The sequence below is a fragment of the Schistocerca piceifrons genome, chromosome 3 (assembly GCF_021461385.2).
Source record: "Schistocerca piceifrons isolate TAMUIC-IGC-003096 chromosome 3, iqSchPice1.1, whole genome shotgun sequence".
Lineage (NCBI taxonomy): Eukaryota > Metazoa > Arthropoda > Insecta > Orthoptera > Acrididae > Schistocerca > Schistocerca piceifrons.
Genome location: NC_060140.1, coordinates 834743737 through 834769719, shown reverse-complemented (window position 1 = coordinate 834769719; position 25983 = coordinate 834743737).

Genomic DNA, 25983 nt, shown 5'->3' with positions numbered 1-25983 from the left:
ACTCTTTGTGTAAACCAAGTTGACCACGTGAAGCATGTGGTGTAAGCATCAAAGTAGCCCTCAGCTATCCTTTTCGGAAAGATTTCACGGAGAGTTGGTATGAATTTAGTGTACCAGTGTGTGGTAATTTCATGACGGACAGGATTGCGCTACGAACGTAACTTTTTTGGGTGAAAATTGAATCGGTTGGTTGTTGTTAATTTCCTCTTGCATATGTTTCAATGTTCTCCGTGTGTTATTTTATGAAAGCAGTGTTGTATGTTGGCTCCCTATTTGATGTGTTCCATAAGATTACAAACTGACATTTTCACAATCCTAAATAAGGCACCAGTTTAGTTACGAATCAAGTTTGATATGCTGAAATTTTAACGGAACAATGATCAATGTTAAAATAAATGTCCAGATATAAACTGATTTATTTCTTTTTATTTAAATTGTCTTTTTATATATATATATATCACCGGTTATCGTAAGATGAGTACTAAAAGATTGTAATTAATGTTAGTCTGGTTGGGAATTTGATAAGCTAGACTGGATAACTGGTGAAACAGTTACTCAGTAATGCTAGGTTAACTTCCCCAGATAGCTCACGGCTTTTAACCCGCTTTTATTGTCTTGAATATCAGCACCGATTTCAGAACAAATTAATGCAACAACATTACACCTGGCGACCCTGTTCTGTGATTCCGCTAGACTCTGAAATCTCGGAAATGTTAGAGTCCGAGCGTTGTGTAATCTTAATTTTTTTCCCCTGCAGCGCTCAAACAACTTCTGTGTTGTTTCTGAGCAGACTTTCAAAAGATTCACGGCGTTGTTGAGCGGCGTTGTGTTGTTTGTCTTGTTTTGTTTTCTATATTTGTGTGTTTTATATGTACGTGTTTATTTTTCTCGCTTGTAATTTGCACTGACTTCAATCAAAGATATAAATTTGTTTTGCATGTGAAAAAGTGCGTACTAGGTTGGGTACCTTTCATGTGACTGTCGTAATTTTTGGGGGATACATTTATTCGGATTAGTGTGTTGCGTACCAGGTATAAATTGAACTAATGCAGACACGTAACCAAGCTAAAAGTAGGCGGTCCAACAAATTAAGCAACATGGACCAAGGGGATAATTTGATTTCGAATATTAACGCGTCGGACGGTTCCGAAAATGCGTTGGGGAATACTTCAGAGGAAATGCAAAACTGGACGAACGGGCCAGCCGCGGTGGTCTAGCAGTTCTAGGCGTGTTGTCCAGAACCACGCGACTACTACGGTCGCAGGTTCGAAGCCTGCCTCGGGCATGGATGTATGTGATGTCCTTAGGTTAGTAAGGTTTAAGTAGTTCTAAGTTCTAGGGGACTGATGACCACAGATGTTAAGTCCCATAGTGCTCAGAACCATTTTGAACCAGGACGAACAGGCTCACATCAGAGCCAGAAATTAATTTGCCTCCAACTAACCAAACTGATTTGGCAGAACTCATGAAAGCCTTATTGCAACAAAATAAAGAAAACGCAGAGAAATCTGAAAAATCGATCCGAGAGCTAGGCGAACAAATAGACGAAAAACTAATCCAGCAGACAAATAAAGTCGACAAGTCGATGCAGAGAGTGTCTGATGATATCTCTCAAAGAATAAACAATCTGGCAAGTGAAATAAAAAGTGATATTATGAAAGAATTAGGCCGTACATTTGAACAAATCGATGTTCGTCCGCAAGCCTTAGAACAGGGCAAGCGGAGTCACGATGCGGAATCGAAAGAGAGCGAGGAACAGCTACTTAGGAATTTCCAAGCGCTGAGAGAAGAATGCCAAAGGGAATACCAGCAGGTATTCTCCAGGGTCCAGGAGGTGGAAACACATTGTCCCGCGTCCGTTAGCAACACCGTAGTGGACAACAGTCAAGCGATTCACGCGCTCAAACAGCAAGTAGAACAATTGAAGTAGACTGGGGCGGAGGGCAACAGACAAATACATGATAAGATTGCGGCATTAACGGACATCGTAGACACGATGAAGGTGACGGAGAGTGATAATAATACTACACCGGTAGCGGTCGTAGAGACTGAAGAAGTGCGTTCGCTTCTTAGATTTCAGAAGGGACAGTTCGAAGTGAACAGGCGGCACAAAGCTGTAACAGGTGAATTACAAGAACGCGTGGCGCATCTGGAAAGCCGCATGGGGTGTGATTCCGAACTCGCCAATAGCACTAAAAATAGCTTTATGAACAGTGCAGAGAGGGACTCTGGCCACGAGGGAGATTTTGACGACAGGGAAGAATGTATTTTGAGGGGCAGACATGAGAAAAATAGAAACATTCAAGGGCCTCACCGGGAGGAAATACGGAGATTTGATTTCAAACATTTCCTTACGGTAAGAAAGTTTGAGATATTTCGAAATTCGCAAAAAGGAATACATCCACGAGCATGGCTCGAGCAATTTGAGTTTTGTCTTCCTCCCGACTGGGCAAGTACACATAAGATAGAATATATGTGTGGCTATTTGGAAGGCGAACCGGCGATTCGCATGAGGTCGGCAGCGCGTCACTGCAACTCCACTCGGGAGTTTCGACAAGCCTTTTTGTCCGCCTATTGGTCGGAAGCGGCACAAGATAGGGTCAAGCACGGCATAATTATGCTGCCAGAATTGAACCAGTCTGGTTTCGGCAGCCCAGCACGCCTATTCGACCACATGCTGCAGGCAAATCAATTTCTATACGACCCATACGGGCCTGCGGAACTAATTAGGATATGCATCACCAAATTGCCGATGCACTTGCTCCACGTCGTTCTTGCGGGACGATGCAAAGAGGACGTGGAAACGTTTAAGACACTTCTCCAAGAGTTGGAATATAATACAGAAGAATGCCCGCCTAATCAGGCACAAAGTTATTACGGGGCACAGCAGCGCGATCGCAGTCGTGGCAGTAGTACTAATCAACGTCGTGACTGGTCGTCGCGACGCGAACGGAACAATAATCGCGACCGGCCGTATAGAAACTGGGGTAACAGTCGCGAACACAGGTGGAACAACGGAAATGATCGAGGACGTGGACAATATCGTGAACGCAACAGTTACGGCAACCAGAATCGATATTATGGTGAACACGGTGGGAATAGGACTGTAGGCGGAGCACCTCATGATACTGAAATTCGGCCGGCTAACCCTAGTCATAATCCAGCAAATGGAAATGAACAAAACCGGCAATGACAAACGATCAGCGCAGAAGGCGCCCAATCGGAACAAATGAGCGACATGGCAAATGAATGCATACGGTATATAGAGAGGAAAGATATTAGAGAGGATTTGTTGCAAGAAACTACGAGTGCTAAAATTTCGGGAATAAATCCAGTCGTGACAGTTGCAGTAAACGAAATATGTTTTGTGTCATTGACAAAGTCCTTTCTCCACAGTGAGCGAGGCAGCATTTCAAAAATGTGAAGGGACTGGGACTTGGCCCGTTTTTCAAGTGCGAGGAATAAAGGTGAAGGGCGCAATCTACGGTAAGAGCGTAGAAATCCGAAGGCAGACTCATATTAATTTTACCTGCCAGGGAAGAGAGTTTGATTACAACTTCTTTGTGCTCCCAACGCTGAATGTGGCAATGATTTTAGGAAATGACTTCATGAATGCCCACCATGCAGTAATTGACATGGGTGGAGGAGTAATGACAGTTCAAGTTGGGGATCAGCCAATTAACTTAGTATTTGATGAATGCATATTATGTGCCGAGTCAGAAATCAGTTGCCTAAAATTTTAAGCTCAAACTATGTAAGTGAGTCGTGCTCTACGTCTGGTGAGCAGGGGAAAGATGTTTTTGCTGATGCCCTGAGAAAGAGCATGGCGGGTGTCAGAACCACGGACAGGGAAAAGGAGAAATTGTATTGCCTACTTAGGAATCATGAACGGGTATTTTCTGAGACTCCCAGGGGCGATTAAGGGTTTTACTTACCAATTCAGAGTACGTGACCATCAGAAGTTTTCAGTTAGACCATACCCTATTCCCGTGGCGAATAAAAGCCCAGGTGGAGAAGGAAATAAACAAGATGTTAGGACAAGGAATAATTGAGCGGGCAGTAAGCTCGTACAACTCATCCTTGCTTGTCGTACCAAAACGCGACGACTCGGTTCGTTTCGCACTAGACTCAAGACAGATAAACACAATTATTATGTCGGAAACGGACAGGCCTGAGAGCTTTGAGGAACTCTTACAATGTTTCCACGGGGTAAAGGTACTATCATCTGTCGACCTCCGTTCGAGTTTTTGGCAAATCGTGCTACACCCATCACAGAGTTCCTGTGTTATGGAAACTGTTTCCAATTCCGGCGTCTACAGTTCGGACTAAACGTCTCATCAGCTACTTTTATAAGGGGATTAAATAGCATTTTGCCTGATGATTTGAAACAGCGAGTGACAATTTACGTGGATGACATATTAATTGCGGAAAAGCCGTGGGAGGATCATAATGACTTTCTGAATAGACTGCTGGATGTTTTTGAGAAGGCAGGTGTAACAGCCAACTTAGATAAGTCACAGTTCGGACGAGAGAACATAAAATTCTTAGGCCATATTGTCTCAGCAAATGGAATACAACCTGACCCGGAGAAAATTGCGGCGATAGCGGAGTGTGCAACGCCTACAAATAAAAAACAGTTGCGAGCATTCTTAGGCCGGTGTAATTTTTATAAGCGATTTATAAATTTTAGTGTACTTGGTACACCCCGTCTATGTGTACTAACAGGAAGAACGCTTTGTGGGGCTGGGATCAAGAGGCACAGGATGAATTTTATAAATTGAAACAGGCATTGGCAGAGGCTCCCATCCTCGTGCATCCCGACCTGACACAAGAATTCTGTTTAATGACGGACAGTTCCTTGTCAGGATTGGGTGCGGTACTGTTTCAAACGGAAGGAAATGATGATATTACAACTTGGAAAACAATCTCATTTGGGAGCAGGTTGCTCTCTCGATGTGAAAAAAAAAAAAATTCCGTGACAGAACTCGAAGCACTTTTGATAGTTTGGGCATTCTCAAAATTTAGGTATTTCTTATTTGGGAGGACTACCAGGGTGTACACTGACCATCGTGCACTCCAATTTCTTATGAGCACAAAAATCACGCGTGGGAGACTAGGACGCTGGGCACTATGCCTACAGGAATATAATTTCACTGTAGAATACATTCCGGGACAGAAAAATATAGTTGCTGACGCTTTATCGCGCATTCCTGTAGGTTTGGTTCACACAGAAGAAGGGGAACCCGGTGAAAATAATTTTAGCATCCTATACTTACAGAATGTAGCGTTCGAGAACTTTGTTACTACCTCTTTAGGGAGTATAGCGGACGAACAGGATAAGGACGCAGTATTGAAAGATACACTCCTGGAAATGGAAAAAAGAACACATGGACACCGGTGTGTCAGACCCACCATACTTGCTCCGGACACTGCGAGAGGGCTGTACAAGCAATGATCACACGCACGGCACAGCGGACACACCAGGAACCGCGGTGTTGGCCGTCGAATGGCGCTAGCTGCGCAGCATTTGTGCACCGCCGCTGTCAGTGTCAGCCAGTTTGCCGTGGCATACGGAGCTCCATCGCAGTCTTTAACACTGGTAGCATGCCGCGACAGCGTGGACGTGAACCGTATGTGCAGTTGACGGACTTTGAGCGAGGGCGTATAGTGGGCATGCGGGAGGCCGGGTGGACGTACCGCCGAATTGCTCAACACGTGGGGCGTGAGGTCTCCACAGTACATCGATGTTGTCGCCAGTGGTCGGCGGAAGGTGCACGTGCCCGTCGACCTGGGACCGGACCGCAGCGACGCACGGATGCACGCCAAGACCGTAGGATCCTACGCAGTGCCGTAGGGGACCGCACCGCCACTTCCTAGCAAATTAGGGACACTGTTGCTCCTGGGGTATCGGCGAGGACCATTCGCAACCGTCTCCATGAAGCTGGGCTACGGTCCCGCACACCGTTAGGCCGTCTTCCGCTCACGCCCCAACATCGTGCAGCCCGCCTCCAGTGGTGTCGCGACAGGCGTGAATGGAGGGACGAATGGAGACGTGTCGTCTTCAGCGATGAGAGTCGCTTCTGCCTTGGTGCCAATGATGGTCGTATGCGTGTTTGGCGCCGTGCAGGTGAGCGCCACAATCAGGACTGTATACGACCGAGGCACACAGGGCCAACACCCGGCATCATGGTGTGGGGAGCGATCTCCTACACTGGCCGTACACCACTGGTGATCGTCGAGGGGACACTGAATAGTGCACGGTACATCCAAACCGTCATCGAACCCATCGTTCTACCATTCCTAGACCGGCAAGGGAACTTGCTGTTCCAACGGGACAATGCACGTCCGCATGTATCCCGTGCCACCCAACGTGCTCTAGAAGGTGTAAGTCAACTACCCTGGCCAGCAAGATCTCCGGATCTGTCCCCCATTGAGCATGTTTGGGACTGGATGAAGCGTCGTCTCACGCGGTCTGCATGTCCAGCACGAACGCTGGTCCAACTGAGGCGCCAGGTGGAAATGGCATGGGAAGCCGTTCCACAGGACTACATCCAGCATCTCTACGATCGTCTCCATGGGAGAATAGCAGCCTGCATTGCTGCGAAAGGTGGATATACACTGTACTAGTGCCGACATTGTGCATGCTCTGTTGCCTGTGTCTATGTGCCTGTGGTTCTGTCAGTGTGATCATGTGATGTATCGGATCCCAGGAATGTGTCAATAAAGTTTCCCCTTCCTGGGACAATGAATTCACGGTGTTCTTATTTCAATTTCCAGGAGTGTATAAAGAAGAAGTAGGAGGACACGGAGAATTTAGGAATACGCCAGTACTACTTAGTGCGCAATAGAATACTATTCAAGAAACGAGCCCCGGACGACTCCAGATGGGTGTTGGTGATTCCGGAGGAACTCGTAAACAAAATTATATGGTACATACATTTGAGTTATGGTCACTTCGGAACACAGAAATGTTGTAAAAAACTGAAGGAGACATGCTATTTTAATAACATGCTACGGCGTATTCGTTGTGTACTTAGAGTGTGCGGACCTTGACAGCGAGCAAAGGCGGCCACAGTGGCGTATGCTACACCATTGCACCCGATAATACCAAGCAAACTTTGTGACCTCGCGGCCGTGGATCTATTTCGGCCACTAATACAATCTAAAGCAGGTTTTGCATATGTTTTCGTAGCGGTGGAGCTAACCTCCAAGTTTGTGTGTCTGACTCCGTTGAGGCGAGCCACAGGAAGGGCAGTGGCAACTGCATTTGCAAAGCAGTTTCTGGATGAAGTTGGGCGCGTGGAAAGGGTTATCTCGGATAATGGACCACAATTTAGATCGCAATACTGGCAGCGGATGCTTTGAAGGAGAAGAATTAAACCCCAGCTCGAACCCCAGTGAGCGTATTATGCGTGAATTAGGAAAATTATGTAGGTTATACGGCAGTCGTGATCACCGATCGTGGGACATACACCTGAAAGGATTTCAGAACATAATTAATGAGTTGCCTAATACGTCAACAAAGCTTCCGCCAATCACTATGCTAAAAAACAAGGAGCCCCCGAGCAAAATCAAAGTGGTGGTGCCTTGGCCACTAGAGCCGAGACTACGCCGGAACGCAATTGTTGACTTAGCTTTGCGCAACATCAAGCGTGCAGCAGAAGCCAGAGTCAAGGCGTATAAGAAAAACGTGAGAAAAACAGGGTTTCGTGTAGGACAAAAAGCTCTTATCAGATCACACAAGCTAACAAACGGTCAGGTGTCCGCAAGAAATTTTTTAATCTCTTCAACGGCCCGTATCGGATAAGGAAGATTCCCCATAAAAACGCCATAGAAGTTGAAACTCTTCGATCGAAGAAATCAAAAGGGCTACACCACGTGTCAAACGTAAAACCATACATTGAGTAGAAAGGACAGTGAGGAGTAGAGAGGACGGTGAAGAGAAACAATTGATAGGTTTACATTTGTGATAAATGCATTTTGATAAATGCATGTTGGTAAAAATAATGATAAATATGTTTCTATGTGATTGATTGAAGTGATGTTTATGGTTTTTTTGGGTAAATTGAAAAGAGTCGCTCCTGAGGGAAGCAAGATTTGTGTTGAATTAATGCAAAACCCAGGGGAATATCCGATCTGTGGGTATTATGCGTCTGGCAAAGCCAGGCCCCCAGCTGTTAGTAGCCTTGTTTCCGATCTTCTGCTTTCAGTACTACTATCTATCTGTTACTATTCTATATCTGTCAGTATAAATGAGGATCTCTTACTATAGTATGCGTGCTGTATGAATATTTTAAGATAGGAGAACTCTGAGAAAGGAATGCTAAGTTTGGAATCTTGAAAACAGAATGCGATAATACGATGCTTCCCAATATGCACTAATGTGTTAATATTGATGATATATGTCTTTTTTGTTCTTTATAGCTGAGTATGTAAAGTGCTGTCTGTGGATTTCATAAGTAGATTGATTCCCTTCAAGGTGAAAGAAGAGTTGTGGTTTGTGTAATTTACGTGGCCCTGAAATAGTATTATGGCAATCAAATGACGAGTAGTTTTCCAGTAAATGGAGAATGGAACGGAAATATGGATCCTTTTTGTAGTCTTGACTGATGTTGAGCCAGAGCCTGAAAAATTATTCTGCATTAATACTTGTCCTAGAAAAGTGACGTTTATGTGTTTTGCTGATGATGTGAGCATTACAGCTTACTGTTTTCGCTGGTGCGGGATGCACTGCAGCCTATATGAGTTGAACTGAACAAATATCCCTCTTGAAGGTAGAGGAAGATTAAATAATTTTGATTAGGGGACTGAAGGAAAGCTTGGTTTAAGATAATAAGGATGAAGCAAAACATTTGTCGTTTAAACTACAGGAGGGTTCGGATCTTTTGTGTCAGTTGTAAGTTCAATAGGATGTTAAGATGAAACTGTTTTACAGAATAGAGAAGACCACAATTTTGCCATTCATGAGAAATGAATCAAGAATAACCACCACAGGCGAAATAACTGATTTCGAAGCGAAAGGTAACTTAAAGAAGGAACGAAATTGGAGCAAAATGGGTAAGAAAATGTAGTATAACCTGTATGATGAAAATATTTTTACCCTTCTCAGTGTCATCTGTGTGATTAATTCTTGTGATAACGTAATCTTAGATGAAATTGTCTTACTGTTTTCTGTATGAACATATGAGTATAATAAATGTATAACTGCGAGTCTCTTATCAGGTGTGTCAACTGGTATAAATGTTTTGGCGTGTAAATAACCATTGTTCTTTTTACTATGTATGTTTAAGGAAAGTTTCTCCATATTTATCATGTGACAAGACATATACTGCAAGCGTCAGGAAGAGGACGAATTAGATGAATTTTGTAGTGGTATAAACACTGTGTTGAAGTAGCGTTGAAGTAGCTTGTTGGATTAACTAGTAGTGGATTGAAGTAGAATTTTGAGTAGTACATGTTTATGGGTAGTTAGTTTGTAGTATAGACAACCAGTGTGCATGTGTGTGTGTGTAAATAACATGTGAACCCTATGCTGTCCTGACCTATACTTCCACGAGGCTTAATCCTATTCATTTTAGAGAGTTAATAAGTAGCATTTGATTTATTAAAACGCAAGTGAACCACATTAGTGATGTGGATTTAGATATTATATTGTCAGTTCATTTAATTTTTATTTTTATACTATCAAGTCATTTCACTTTTATTTCTTATATTGTCAAGTCGTTTAACTTTTACTTATATATTGTCGATTCATCTAACTTTTTTATTTAAAAAAATAAGTCTCTATTTTGTTCTTATAAATTGTGAAAGACAATACTAATTTGTATTATGTATGACATTTTGTAATCACATAACTATGATGAACAATTTCTGTGAATGCAGTTGAGAACGTGAAAGCGAACCGGCTAAACTCTTACAAGACAGCGGGAGCAGCGAGGAGGAGGACTAGCTGTAAACAGGCGGGTTTCCCAGCAGGACACACTGTCAACCGGGCCACTTCGGGAGTGCGGTCGACAACAAAAGAAGGGGATGGGACAAACACTTTCCCTTCCACCTGGAGCTAATGGACGGCCGCACCAGTGAGACCCTTCGTGGAGGCGATGACATGAGATGGCCGAGCGGTCCACCGCGTGGAAATCCATCTGCTGGCAACGCACCACACGCACGCGACCGTGACGAGATGGCCGCGGTGAAACGGCAGAAGACAGGGGATAAAGGGGCGTGGAGCCTTTTGACAGGTACTTTCCAGAGAAACTTGCAGGCGTCAACGACGACTATCAACATTTCTTGGCGGAAGCCCATTGTCAAGTGACAGTAAACCACGGTTCAGTGTTCTCTGGTTGCTAAGGATGGCACAAAGAAGAGCCACTAAGTGTCACCCTTGCCCAGGAATATCAAACCGGCGAGCTAATTGAGGATAACTCAAGAATGTAACAACACAAGGGGCGTGGAGCCTTTTGACAAGTACTGTCCAGAGAACCTGTCAGACTTCAACGACACCTATCAACATTTCCTGGCGCATGCTCAGGTGTCAAGCGACAGTAAATCATAGTTCGATGTTCTCTGGTCACCAAGGGTGGCACAAAGAAGAGCCATTAAGTGTCATCCTTACCCAGGAATATCAACCCGGCGAGTCAAACGAGGATACTGCATGAATTTGACAACACAAACATGCAACCAAATCGAGAAGTACATGACACGGGCCACTAAGAGAAACTTCATGAGAGGGCAGAGACGGCGGGATTGCACGCAACAGATGGACAAAAAAATCCCTACTGACAGCTGCGGCGATAACCCTCCCCCCCCCCTCTTATATTGTACCTCGGAACAGTCGAACTGCTGAGTGTGCCAGTGAACAGTGATTACACAGTTCTTAGTCCAATGCATATACGTGTGTTCTTTCAGAGAAACTTTGATCGTGTATTTTGCAGGTGTTCTATTTATTGTTTTTTTTTCTAGACTTTGACTCTTGTATTTTGCAGGTGTTTTATTTATTGGTGTTTTTTTTTTTTAGATGTTGACTATTGTACTTTCAGAGCTGTTTTATTGATCAATGTTTGTTCTTGTGTTATGTATCAGATTTGTGATATTTTGTTTTGTAAATTCATTCCTGTGGCATTGCTTCGTTTATCAATCAGATAGCTATTCATTCTCATTGGACTGCGATCGATTAGCCTTTGCATGGAGCATATTTATAGTGAGGAACAACTTAAGGGTAACAATCACATAATTAATTGTAGTTTCAAGATAATGACACAGTGATCATTGTTTGCTAACTAACTGATATATAGTAGAGTGATTAAATTAGTGCCACAAAGTTATTTAAATTCTACAAATTTATAGTTTTATAAGATATAGAATTTTTTGCGATAACCATTTTGTAAAACATGTTTTTTTCTCTTATCATCTTTTTTTGCTTTTGCGGATTGTGCATTGTAATGTTCTGCTTTATATTACTGATGTTATTTTCATATTTTTTTAATTGCTGTGGCACCTTTGCTATTGTCATAAATTATACTTGTTAATAAACAGGCATAAATTTTCCTGTGATCAGTTGGCTCTTACAATGAGCAAATACTGGTGAACTCCGTAAGGGTAACAACCAGAAATTGGTTTCATATTAATGACAAAGGGACCATTGCTTTTACTTGCTGACCGAATTAGGTCTACACTATCTTTTAAATAGGTATCACAGATTGTGTTGAAATTATTGTGTTTTAGCAAGTAGCTGGTGACCTTTAGCCTTTTCTTTGCATTTTTGGTTTAAGTTGGGTGTGAGAAACCTGCTTGGGAATGTCCTAGCATGGCCAGGAAATTCCCTGCACAGTCTTTTCCAGGAGTGTTGGGGTTATGAAAGGTCTCTGTTGGATTCCTACCATGTTAATTACCTAAATATATTGACATTTATGGCATAAATTCCTCTGTCACACTACTACACTTTAAAACACAGTTCATATGTAATTCATGTCACACAGTCTCATACGGAACCTACATCCGCTATCTTCTATATACTGTATATGATAATATACTGTCATCCCCCTTCCCTTCTGTGTGAGAGGATGAATGAGCAAATGTATTTCTAGTTGCATGCTTGATGGTAGCAGACAAGCCTGTCTGCTAGAGATCAGTAGGACCAACATCGGAACAGGTAGCTACAGTTTCAAAAGCAGAGAGGTTTCTATTCTTAGTATGGTCCTGTCCATCCCTTGTCATGTTGGTATAGGAAGCTGCCTCTCTGGTCACTTCCCTTTGTATCTGTTAAGCACGTTCGGTAGGGGCCCAAGTCAGTCTGTAAGCGGCGAGTGTCTGAAGTAGTAAGATCTCCGGCTAAGCGCATGTCTGCTAAGTCCATAGGACAATGGATTTCTTAAGTTCAGCCTAACTGAAAATTTAATCACCTTTATTTCAGCTTTAGCTCTAAAATATCTAATGTTATCTTAAATTGCAACGTAGTGTAAATCGAGTGTGAAGTTCAGAATATCTTCCGGTAGTTGCTTTGTCACTACTTTGTGAGTAAAGTGGAGCCATGTGTTGATCAGTAACTCTAACTAAGATCATCAATCTTAAATGCGAATGTCTGTGAGATTATAACGTCTCGTCTTGACAATATTTTTCAATATAACAACTTTTCTTTATGTTCAACCTATTTTGTGAGACCAGTACCACGTGATTATACAATTGTTTGACCCATCAGGTTAATAGTAAGACGATAGTAACCAGTTCGAGGTTTTTCTTTTGTAAATTGCGTTTCGATGCAATTTATTTTAGTTATCAAAATTATTGTGGAGTTACACTCTTTGTGTAAACCAAGTTGACCACGTGAAGCATGTGGTGTAAGCATTGAAGTAGCCCTCAGCTATTCTTTTTGGAAGACTTCACAGAGAGTTAGTATGAATTTAGTATACCAGTGTGTGGTAATTTCATGACGGACAGGATTGCGCTACGAACGTAACTTTTTTGGGTGAAAATTGAATCGGTTGGTTGTTGTTAAATTCCTATTGCATATGTTTCAACGTTCTTCGTGTGTTATTTTATGAAAGCAGTGTTGTATGTTGGCTTCCTATTTGAGGTGTTCCATAAGATTACAAACTGACATTTTCACAATCCTAAATAAGGCACCAGTTTAGTTATGAATCAAGTTTGATATGCTGAAATTTTAACGGAACAATGATCAATGTTAAAATAAATGTCCAAATATAAACTGATTTATTACTTTTTATTTAAATTGTCTTTATATATATATATATATATATCACCGGTTATCGTAAGATGAGTACTAAAAGATTATAATTAATGTTAGTCTGGTTGGGAATTTGGTAAGCTAGACTGGATACCTGGTGAAACAGTTACTCAGTAATGCAAGGTTAACTTCCCCATATAGCTCACGGCTTTTAACCCGCTTTTATTGTCTTGAATATCAGTACCGATTTCAGAACGAATTAATGCAACAACATTACAGTGTTTGTATGTTAACCTGAACTTAATCATTCGATTTCATCATTTTATCATGTCCACCTAAGTCAACGCGCTACACATCTGTATCGTAAAGTCTGTAAGAGTCTGTCTTCGACAATTCCTGCCCGTAAATCGGTACTACGACTTTGCAGCTGCTCACACGTGCGTATTGCGGTAATTTACCTTGCCATCTCTTTGTGAATCCAGGCTGCACCACCGATGTTACACATACTTGTCCTAGTAAAACTGCCCATATCTCAATTATTGGTTTTCGGTCATATTATTGTTTCCTTCTGGTTTTGACCAATAGTACCTCCTGCGCAAATGTGTGATACTTCTTTTTCTTAATTTCGTGTTCAGCATCTGGAGCATGTTCCATAACTGTAGTACTGATTTTGAATAAAATGCCAGAATCAGTCGCTCTTTCTGCAGGATTCGGCCCCCAAGGTGGTACCTAGATAGCATCAAACAACGGAGTACAATATATTTAGTCAAACAAAAGAGAATCCAGCAGTAGGCATCATCAACAACAAGCATAATGGATAAATGTTGCAAAACAACCTGACCACATAGCTCGTAAAAGCAAAAAAATAAGAAATAATGTTACCTGAACTCTTCTACTATTAAAACAACAGATATACATGATGGTCATGAACAGTTTGAAAAGCATTGAAGGGTAGTGCAGAGTAGGTTGCGCCGAGAAATAATTGTTTAGAAAAAAATTTGATACGTTGCCCTGAGTTAATTAGCACTGAAGTTAGCCAATCACCCAATGAGTGCCCAAATTAAAGCAGCCCGAAGATACAGTGTCGCCAAAGGTGTTCTCCGTTTGGTTTCCTAAAACCGAAGAAGGGAGGGGTACAAAAGTTGGATATGGGACAGTAGTAGGGATTGAACCCGAGCCAAAGGTTGAGCAGTCTCATGCCCTATCATCTACGCTATTAGAACAACGGACACTAATAGTGTATCTGGCGGACTGCTTGAATTTACGCGTGCAACGGCCTGATTGGATAAATAAAATGCTAATTAACTCGGAAACGGCGCAATGTATCGAATTTTTTTCTTAGCAGTTATTCCTCAACACAGCCTAACCTACAACACCCTTACAAACTTTTCATAGTGTTTCTGAGCACTCTGTACATTAAATCAACAAAATGTGTTGAAAAATAGCCGGCCGGAGTGGCCGTGCGGTTCTAGGCGCTACAGTCTGGAACTGCAAGACCGCTACGGTCGCAGGTTCGAATCCTGCCTCGGGCATGGATGTGTGTGATGTCCTTAGGTTAGTTAGGTTTAAGTAGTTCTAAATTCTAGGGGACAGATGACCTCAGAAGTAGAGTCCCATAGTGCTCAGAGCCATTTGAACAGTTTTTTGTTGAAAAATAACTTATCAACAAATACCATAAAACACATTTTTAAAATCACCCTGCAGCATTTCTGTTACCGCACGAACTAGCTGTAATTGCGAGAAAATATTTAAAAACATTTCTAAAGAAGTGATAGCTGCGGCTGCTTGAGGACAGAAGTGACGTCAGAACGGTCTACTCGTCGCCAAATCGCTTCTCGCTGCGCCCGCCTTTATCTGGTTGATCTCACTGATAGCGGCTTGCGAGTATAGTAGGGTCCAGTAGCGGCCAGGTGCGGAACTCATGCGTATGCGTTTCAGCGGCGAACTAACCGTCTGCCGCGACTTCGCTACCTGGGCTACTTTCTCGTTTTCCCCTCTCGCTGCTGGTGTCCACTCTCGTGACGTCACAGAGCCGCCACCGCCACCATGGTGCTCCACGTTTCCGACTACGCCATCCCGCCAATGGTGAGTCTCATTTCATGTTGACATTTAAAAGGCGTTGTTTCCTTGTTATTGTTTGTGCAGGAGGAAAAACGCTTCAAATTGTGGAGGGACTACCACAATGGATACGCAACAGAGAAAAAATACAGTAACCTGTGTGTTGGCGCATTTTGAAACGTCCCCTTAGAAAAATTATACTGACTGTGCTTAAACTGACACAGAATATTTTTACCGAAACACAATCTGACTTTCAAAAATCCCCACAAAAGAATGGCCCTGACTAACATTAACCTATACCTTGCACAAATCACTTACCTCACAAAAATCTTCGTTACTCGAGCTACTAACATGAGAATTTAATTACAAGGATACACAAAACATCATTAAAAACATAATAATACAGATAACATTTGTAGTAATACAGGCTTTACAAAAGAACACAAATAAACATATACATCAATGTTACAGGAATTATGACATGAGTACATACATAAAAGATCAGAATAACTTTCAAAACATCATCTTCACACATGAGCATTAAAACAGAACAGAATAAATAATGTCTAACATCTTTACAAAGAAAATAACATAGTATTTGATAAATTCCACAACATAAATCTTATTAGCTAAACACATAAAGACAGGAAAAAGACAAATACACAAGGATACATAAACACATAGCGGAATAATACAAAAGCAAAGACAGGGTTCGTTTTCAGGGTAACATTTGGTACTGCAGTCCAACCCATAACTTCATTCCATAGATCTTTTGTTTTATTCCAACATTTGTTTCCACCAAAAAATGTTATCCAAGCATGCTTTCTGTATTTATGTGTTCACATATTTCTTACCTCATTATTTATTTTCCATTGTCTCACCTCATTCCAAGAAAATCCTACCTAAACTTGTTGTCTCTAAACCCAACTTTTTTGTTCATATCCTCTTTCAAAATACTTTTTTGGCCAAACCATATTCTTATAGCTGCTCAATGCATTTCTTCCAATTCATCACGACTCGTTCTCTTATATAGCCTATCCCATTTTAAGCTAACTTAAATCTACTGAGCTCAGATGCTAAACTAAGGGACGAGGCAATGCAACAGCACAAAACAATTAACACAAACAGCAATGACAAAAAAATGCAAATTGGCAAAGCAAGCAGCAATATTACAACTAATATAGGGCAATGAGCAGCAAACAAGAAAAATAAATCAGTAGTAAAACTGGCTTAACAAAGTAATGTGAAGTGAAGTTTAGTAGCACTATGCCTGGCAAACAGTAGCGGCAAATTCAATAACTTATATCTAAACATGACATAGCTCAAGCAGAAAAAATATTACAGTAAAAATGGCCATGTTCAATACCTATGTTACATCTTGACACTAGAGTGATACATCACAAAAACTTACTCTGCAAGAAAGTTACCAAGTCTTTAAAAAATTATTTATGCAATACCAGTAAAGGGAAATATCTATTTGTGCTCTCTTTTCTAGGAAAGTACATCATAAACGTATTCTTTACTGGGTCTGTAGACAGAAAATAGTGATATTAGTACATCTATTAAATTTAATAATCACCAATGCTGCAGTGCAGCTAGAAACTAGATATTAAAGAAAATGAGCAAATATGTACAAAGGAAGGCATGAAACATCATTCATTAGCTATATGGCATTTCATAAGGTAGTAAAAAAATCTCTCAACTAGAAAGACAGTAGTCATAACCAGGTGTATATACATAAAATATTTCTCATCATTTCATTAGACATTTCAGTAAATATCATAAATTAAGAGCTCCACAGTGTAATCATATGTTTTCAAGTTCGAGTGTGTCGTATTTGCGATGCTTTCTACAAAAGAATGTCAATAGCGAGGATAATGGCCTCCTTTTTTCTTCTCCACCTGTGCCTCTGAAAGGCACACACTAATGGCTTTTTTCCAGGCGGGTGTTGCGCAGCTGGGTGCCCATGACTCATTACGTGAAGGTGGTCACTTAACTTTCTTACTGAAATATTTACGACACCAGTTTGCAGTACAGTGACAGTCTCATATAAAAAATTTCACAGGTCGAGAATTTGCGTTGCAAATGTGTAGAAACAAAATCCTATGAATATAACAGTGTGCAAAAAATTTTCGCCTGCATAGTGATACATTCTCGCATATACACACATTTCATAATTCTTAAAGTACGATTCTCAGTTTCCAACATCCTTTTTCACAAACCAGAGTCCCTAACTTCTATTCATTATTCATATACATATAAACATGTAATCACATTCCTCATATAGCATCAGCTTATTGATCATAAACATACCTCAACAGCATAATACACATTGCCATCGTAATAATATCATAACATCTCAGTAAATTCCTCCAATAATTTCAAAACCTAAAAAAAAGTTCTCTGCTCATTTCAATAGTGCCATCTACCTCAAATGTACTTTAAAATCATGCTCCCTTACCAAATACATCATTCAAAGCTCTCATAGCATCACAATGGTTCTGAAAAAATATGAACAGTTCAAAAAGTACAGACAAAATACAATTTCATAAGTGTGAAGTTACCCAATTGTGTAATTGCGTAAACATGTGTCACTGATGTAGTAAAAATAAATGTTTATCTCTCAGTTAAATGATCAGATAGCTGTGTAATTTGTGTGTTAGAGAAATATGATACCAAGGTGTAAAGTTGTATAAGCAAATACCATATTAGCTAGGGCTCCTTGTGTTTGCCAAAACATGGTACACAAAGTAAGTGTGTACCCCCCTGAGGATTAATGAATAATACCCTCAGGTGTTACAGATTACAGCAATGGAATGAAATGTATCACAGAAAACCTTTGTATCATTGTACTTCAAATATCTTTGAAAATAAATGTTTTAAGTACAAAATTAATCACTCAAATACGTGTACTCTAGCGCTAAACTGTGCGTCTTGTTGTAAGATAATCTCTGTGGAAGTGTCGTAGTTATCATCCTCCGAAGCTAAGTTCCGCAAAAGTCAGTGTACTTACCTCATGAAAAACAAAAGTGAAATGCTTTGCGTATAGATATCTTAGTCATTACGCTTATTGCCGTGATGAAGAAAGTACTGTGGTGTAACGTATTGTTGTGCTATCTCATTGTAGCTATACCACAAAAGTTACTACTAAAACATGTTTTACTTTCCAGAATAATTCAGAAAAACTGTGCCTATATGAAACAGAAACACCGCAAAAGCAACATTGTAAATTGTCGCTCATTAGTAGCGTCGTGATAAGATCGTGTAACTGTCACATAAACTAACCACTGTGTCATCTGGTATCTCACAGAATGTACTTTAAATCCTTCTGTATTTTCAAGTAAACCAAAATGTTGCATTAAAATCTCATTAGCAGTACTGGTAAATATTCTAAGTATGTGAGCCCTATAGTAGTTACGTAATCGTGCAACTAACAAGCAAGAATGTACACATACAATAACACTGTATTGTCTGTTCACAATAACAATGCATTCGTAATTTCTGTTTAAATAAGTTCTCTTGGTTCTTGACTGGATATTTAACTTCAAACATTGTTGCATGTTAACAGTTTCTAAGTTCAACAAAGCATACTAGTAATGTGAAGTGATAAGTTTTATAGCAAAGACGAAGTTAAAAAGCAGATTATCTCTCAATAAACGGTTTTACATGTGAAATGTGGTGCAAACCTTTACTCTTACTACTATGCAGAGCTCCAGCTTCAACGGAATCATTGTGCGGTATATGTTGGTAAAGAATACTGAAATTTTTCTCAAGATTAGCTTATGTTATTTTTCTCAAGCCCAGCCGGCGCACGTGGCTGCCTGCCGGTGCGAGTCATTGTCTGTTTCTTTGTTGGCGTGTGTCGTTATTAGGATTAGGAGACCTAACTTCTACAAATTCACCTTGTCGAGAGGACCCTTCTCTGTTCGAATCCCACCAGTTCTGATGCAATTCAGGTCTGTCGTTACGATCATATCGTCTGTCATCATGTCGATAGATTCCATAGTTTCTTTCTTGTCGGTCACGTGGTGGAGAATTTCTCCCTGAATCGTAACTGCGAGCTGCACCGTTGCATCTAAAGTTATTCTGTCTTCCTTGATTATAATTATTTTGGTTCCCATATTGTCTGTTTCTCTGATTGTCTTTGTGATAGTCATTACCGCGGAAAGGTGATCTTTCCCTGTAAATATTACTACTGTGCCAATGGTTGTCATACAGGTGGTGTCTGTTTTGGTCACGATTTACGTTGTAAGAATAGCCTTGTCGTGTATTATTTCTGTCGTCACGGAATTGTGACAGATGTGACCTGTAATTGTTGTGCTCCTGTTTTCGCGTTCCGCGAATGTCAGTGTCAATTTCCAGTTCTTGTAACAGTCCCCGAAAAGCTTCAATGTCGTCTTTGCAACGTCCTGTTAAAATAATATGTCGTAAATGTTCAGGCAATTTGATTAAGCAAATGCGGATGAGTTCTGAGGGGCTGTATGGGTTTGAAAGATACTGATTCTTATGCAACATGTCTTCAAAATATTTCATAAGAGTGGAAAATTCAGATAGTTCGAAATGTTTCATCATTATGATGCTATGTTTTACTCGGTCTTGTGTAGCTTGAGACCAATATGCTGAGAGGAAGGCATGGTAAAATTCTCCTTCACTGTGACAATTGTGAATGACCGATCGCATTCTTACAGCTGGTTCATTCTCTAAATACCCACACATAAATTGTAATCTATGCTCTAATGAACAGTTGGGAGGAAAACAATGAGAGAATTGAAGGAGCCACGCTTGTGGATGACTGTCATTGTCAGAATTCTTAAATGTTTTGAATTTACGTGTAGTAATGAACAGCTTAAAGTCAAAATCATCGTGTCGGCGAGTCGCACATCGCTCATTGTTACTTCGTTTCGGCGGTTCCGTCTCAAAATCCAATGCACCTTGCCAATTTCTTTCATAATTTCCGAAGTGTCCTGTGTTATTATTTTGTGGTTGTTCCGTATTTCTATGTCCCTCTTCCCGTACTGGAGTGCGAGTGTCCTCTGAAATATGTAATTCTTGTATTACTTGTGCCAACTGATCTTGTACTTCCCAGATTTCTCTTTTGTACTGTGTATCGATTTGATTTTGATTTTGTTTGAATTTTCTAATTTGTTCATACTCTTCAGTGTCCGTGAAGGCTACAGGTCTTGTGTCATTCAGATCATCATCATCTTTGTAGATAAGTTAGTGAACTGATCTGAAAGTTTGGCTACTTTATCCGATAGTGAAATTATTTCCTCTGTGTGTTTTTCTGAACCAAGTTTCAGAGTGTCCATTTGTGTTGAAATCGTATCTACTGTGTCCTTTAAGTTTTCCCGAATTTTTGCAAGTTGCGTAACCGAAGCGGTAGATGCAACTGAGTCAATTTTAGCTTGCAAGGTGTCGTGATTTTCAGGAACAATAGTTTGCAGTTCTTTTATGGCTGCTTCGTGACTCTGTAATGCATTTTCATGACGCGAAAAAATAGGTTGGAAACGCTCACAAATTTGTGTTTTTACGTCATTGCAGACTTTTGACATTTCGATTCAATGTTATGTAAATCAGTAGTTAAATATTCATGTGTTTGTTCAAGTGTTGTGTCTAACTTCCGAAGATTTTATTCCATTGTGTCTAACTGTTGCTGTGTTTGTCTCTGGTGTTGTTCCATTGTGTCTAAGTTTTGAAGCTTTTGCTGTGTTTGTCTCTGATTTTGTTCCACTGTGTCTAACTTTCGAAGATTTTGTTCCATTGTGTCTAACTTTTGAAGCTTTTGCTGCGTTTGTCCCATTTGTTGTATTAATTGTAATAACAATGCACTGGTGTCTGAAACATGTTCTCAGTGCTTTTAGGCAGTGAATTTACACCGGCAACATTCACATTTTGACAAGAAGAAAATGTGCCTTGACTTATTTGAGAAAACGGTGAGGACCCAAAACCTGAATCTACAGTATTTGCGAGATTGTGTCCTGTCATTTCGGATTCCTGAGGCGAGATATTGCCGACCGATCGATCAATAATGCTTCCCTGTTCACTAATGGTTTCACTGTCTACGCCATTATTTGCCGCCCGCTCCATTTCCCTATGCACAATTACCAAATCACTACTTTGAATGTCTGTTAATTCATTACACAGTGGTGCTGATAAGCTACGCTCGTCGTCACTATTATTTCTCAGTTTACTTTGGAGCCTAGTGTTACGTTTTTCACACGCCATTATTGTCACAATATTTCACACGATAACACAGAAAAGCACAATTTGAAGAGCACAAATAAGAGAACACATTAACATAACACTGAAAATAATATTTAGTTAATTGCAAGTGCAGCTGCGAAATACTTGCTGCAAACCTACATGCATGCCACAACTGTTTTACTGTACAACAATGAAAGACTGCAACTACAAAGGAAATTCTCTCTATAATTACGCGATAGCAATAAACAAAAGCTACACCAATTACACAAACTACAAGAAAAAAATCAGAAGATTACAGTGAGGTATCCTCGGCTAAGGGTCGACATATGAAACGTCCCCTTAGAATAATTTATACAAGACCGTCCTTAAACTGACACACAATATTTTTTAGCGCAACGCAATCTGACTTTTAAAAATCCCTACGAAAGAATGGCCCTGACTAACATTAACCTATACGTTTCACAAATCACTTACCTCACAAAAATCTTGGTTACTCGAACTACTGCAATACAGCGAGCGCCACTACTGCCAGCTAAATAAAAGATTCAAACTACGGAAGGTACTAACTACTGATAGGCATAGTTAGCAAATGAAAGATTTTAATAGAGAACAAACAATGTATTTACCTTAATAGTGTTGAAAAATCATAATATACATAGCAGTTCATGACATCCAGTCTTACAAATTTCAAAACTTCGCCATTTCTCTCCCCACATCCACCACTGCTGGCGGCTCACCTCCAACTGTGCAACGCTACGCGCTGTTGACATCCAGCTGCCCAACGCTACAATGGCGAGTATTACAACAATGCCACCCAGCCACAGACTGCACACAGCACAGCCAGCGACTCTCATACAGAGCGCTACGTGGCGTTACCAATAAGAAAACCTAAACAGCCTACTTACAATTTTAAATGCGTTATTTACTTGGGCGATGAGCTTCCTTAAGTGACAATTCGGCAGCATTTAGACATTTCTGATGTAGACTGACAGGTGAAACCCTGGTAGACTAAGGAACCGTCAGTTTGGTATATGAAGGAAGTGGAATGGGAAGGGGGGAGGGAATTGTAGAGGAAGGCCAAAGACTGACTATAGTGAGTAGGTATAAGAGCATGTAGATTGTAGTCATTAATGCAGAGATAGAGAGGCTTGAACAGGATAAAGCAGCGTGGAGAGCTGCATCTGTCTTAGAATTGAAGACAACAACAACATGTATTGCTACTCATTGCTGGTGAAAATGCTCAGCATATACCCACATATTAACTGAAAAATATGTGTGTTTGAGAACTAACTAGTACTAGTGAGATACTGAAAACCTTCTCCCTCTTTTTATGCTTGGAATACGCAACTAACAAGGCAAACTCTCCATCGCAATCCCACTCAGATTGAGTGGTAAAATGACCCAATGGATAGCCCGTGAAAACTGAACATAGATCAAATATAAAAACAGGAAGAAAGTTTACTGAACTGTGAAAAAAAAACAAAATAAAAATACTGAACACTCCAAGCCTAATATATGCACCATCGAGCAAGCTGCAAGGACGGCACTGTCGCGATTGTGTGGTCATGATGTTGGACCGCAAAGCGGCAGATCTGTGTTCAATCTCTCTCATACCCAATGTTTATTTTTCACAAAATTGTGAACTTTCCCTCCCATTACTGCCGAGTCTGTTCTCTTCTCCTTCTGTAGTATTGGTATTCACCATGCTATACACTCATTATAGAATATGAGTCATGTGATAAGAACATATTACCGTCGCGAGTAAATGTGATGAATAGAGAGAGCAAGCGAGATCCCGCATGGACCTCTCACTGAAGTGAAAACAACAAGTAAACGGGTGTGAGCTATACTGAAGAGCCAAAGAAACTGGTACACCTGCGTAATATCGTGTAGGGATCCCGCGAGCACACGCAGAAGTGCCGCAAAACGATGTGGCATGAACTCGATTAATGTCTGAAGTAGTGCTAGAGGGAATGGACACCATGAATCCTACAAGGCTGTCCATAAATCCGTAAGAGTACGAGAGGGTGGAGAACAGCACTTTGCAAGACATCCTAGATATGCTCAATAATGTATATGTCTGGGTAGTTTGGTGACCAGCGGAAGTGTTTAAACTCAGAACAGTGTTCTGAGAGCCACTCTGTAGCAATTCTGGTCGTGTGGGGTGTCGCATTGTCCTGCTGGAGTTGCCCAAGTCCGTCGGAATGCGCAATGGACACGAATCGATGCAGGTGATCAGACAGGATACTTATGTACGTGTCAACCTGTCAGAGTCGTATCTAGACGTATGTAGACGTATCAGGGGTCCCAAATCACTTCAGCTGCACAAGTCCACACCATTAAAGAGCCTCCTCTAGGTTGAACATTCCCCTGCTGACATGCAGGATCCATGGATCCATGAGGTTGTTCCATACTCGTTCACGTTCACGTTCACGTCCATCAAACGAGACTCGTCGGATCAGGCAGAATGTTTCCAGTCATCAACAGACCAATATCGGTGTTGACGGGACTAGGCGAGGCGTAAAGCTTTGTCTCGTGCAGTCATCAAGGGTACATGAGTAGGCCTTCGGTTCCGAAAGCTCATGTCGATGATGTTTCGTTGAATGGTTCGCACGCTGACACTTGTTGATGGCCATGCGCTGAGATCTGTAGCAGTCTGCGGAAGAGTTGCACTTCTGTCACACTGAACGATTCTCTTCAGATGTCGTTGATACCGTTCCTGCCGCGATGTCGGAAATATGATGTTTTACCGGATTCCTGATGTTCAGGGTACACTCGTGAAATGGTCATATGGGAAAATCCCCACTTCATCGCTATCTCGGGGATGTCGTGTCCCATCGCTCATGGAGCGATGACTTTCCGGCTGTTACTACGAACTGTGACCTTTCTGAGAGGAAATTACGAATCCAGTCGCACAACTGAGGCGATATTCCATATGTGCACAGTTTGGTTAGAAGACGCTTGTGAGGAACAGTGTCGAAAGCGTTCTGAAAATCTAAAAATATGGAGTCAATTTGACAACCCCTGCCGATAGCACTCATTACTTCATGAGTATAAAGAGCAAGAACGATATTTTCTGAATCCGTGCTATGTGTGAGTAAATCGTTTTCTTCGAGGTACTTCATAATGTTCGAATACAGTATATGTTGCAAAATCCTACTGCAAATCGACGTTAATGATATGGGCCTGTAATTCAGCGGATTACTCCTACTTCCCTCTTTGGGTATTGGTGTGACTTGAGCAACTTTCCAGCCTTTAGGTAAGGAACATTCTGTGAGCGAGCGGTTGTATATAATTGCTAAATATGGAACTATTGCATCTGCATACTATGGGACTTAACATCTGAGGTCATCAGTCCCCTAGAACGTAGAACTACTTAAACCTAACTAACATAAAGACATCACACAGATCCATGCCCGAGGCAGGATTCGAACTTGCGACCGAAGCGCCTAGAACTGCTCGGTCACACGGTCGGCCGTTAAGACTACGCTTTATTTAAATTTAAACAGAATATTTCTTCTCCAGAAATAAGTATAATTCACGTTCCGAAGCACCAAACTTTATTTCGTCTTCGTTATACTTCCAGTACTGCCGTAAATACATTGCTTTGTGAAATTTATCTGCGATTTCGCACGCTTGGATTCCCCACGGTGAAATACCCGTTCGTTTTACTGCAAAGCTGAAGGCACCTAATAATCACGGGACGCTGTTTACGTTTTGCGCAATCGCTTCGGTTTCATTAGCATTTATCACTGTGTAATTAGCGTCTACGAGCACTATCGAATCACTGACTGCTCCACAGTATCTTCAAGTGCATCTCCTGAATAGTTTGCCAAGTGTCCACTCCTGTGGCATTGCAGGTGCAGTCAACCCTTGACTGTCCTCTGGAGATCCAGAGTCCAAGCCCTCAGGAGGATAACCGAGTGGCAGACCAGACTACGCATGGCACGAAAATACTGATAACCACCAAATACCGAGCGTCGCGAAGTCGCACCATACCACTGCTATGCCAATAAGTGGAAGGTTAGCCGCTTTTGAGTGCCACTGCCGGTAGACATTGATTCTTCGTGAAGCTACCAACGCTTCTGACAAATGCTGCATTCTCCTGAGGGTTTACGTTACCTCTAAATGTTTGAGTTTTATCTTTCATCCAGAAATTTATTCAGACACTAGATTGCTGCCCGCTGCTTTGCTCGCGTATAGTCTGCAAAGATGTTTTTGTTTTCTTTTAATCGAATTTTTAGGTCGTGCACGAACTGGAACACTTTCTAAGCCTTTCACGTTAGATAAGGCTTACAAGCAAGGTCTTATCCGAATGTACTTGTCACCAAAAAGAGATCGGGGTAGATGGAGTCTAAAGTTTTCGTTAAACGTGTCTTTTGCGTTATTGTGATTTCCATAGCATCTTTCATCCCCTAACAAACGTTTCTTTATACCTAACAGAGAAGTAAAGTACCAATTTTCATAAATTTAGCTTTAAATTTCTTTTAATCAAACGAAATATTATCTTAAAAATTTTCATCCGCTATTGCTACACGTAT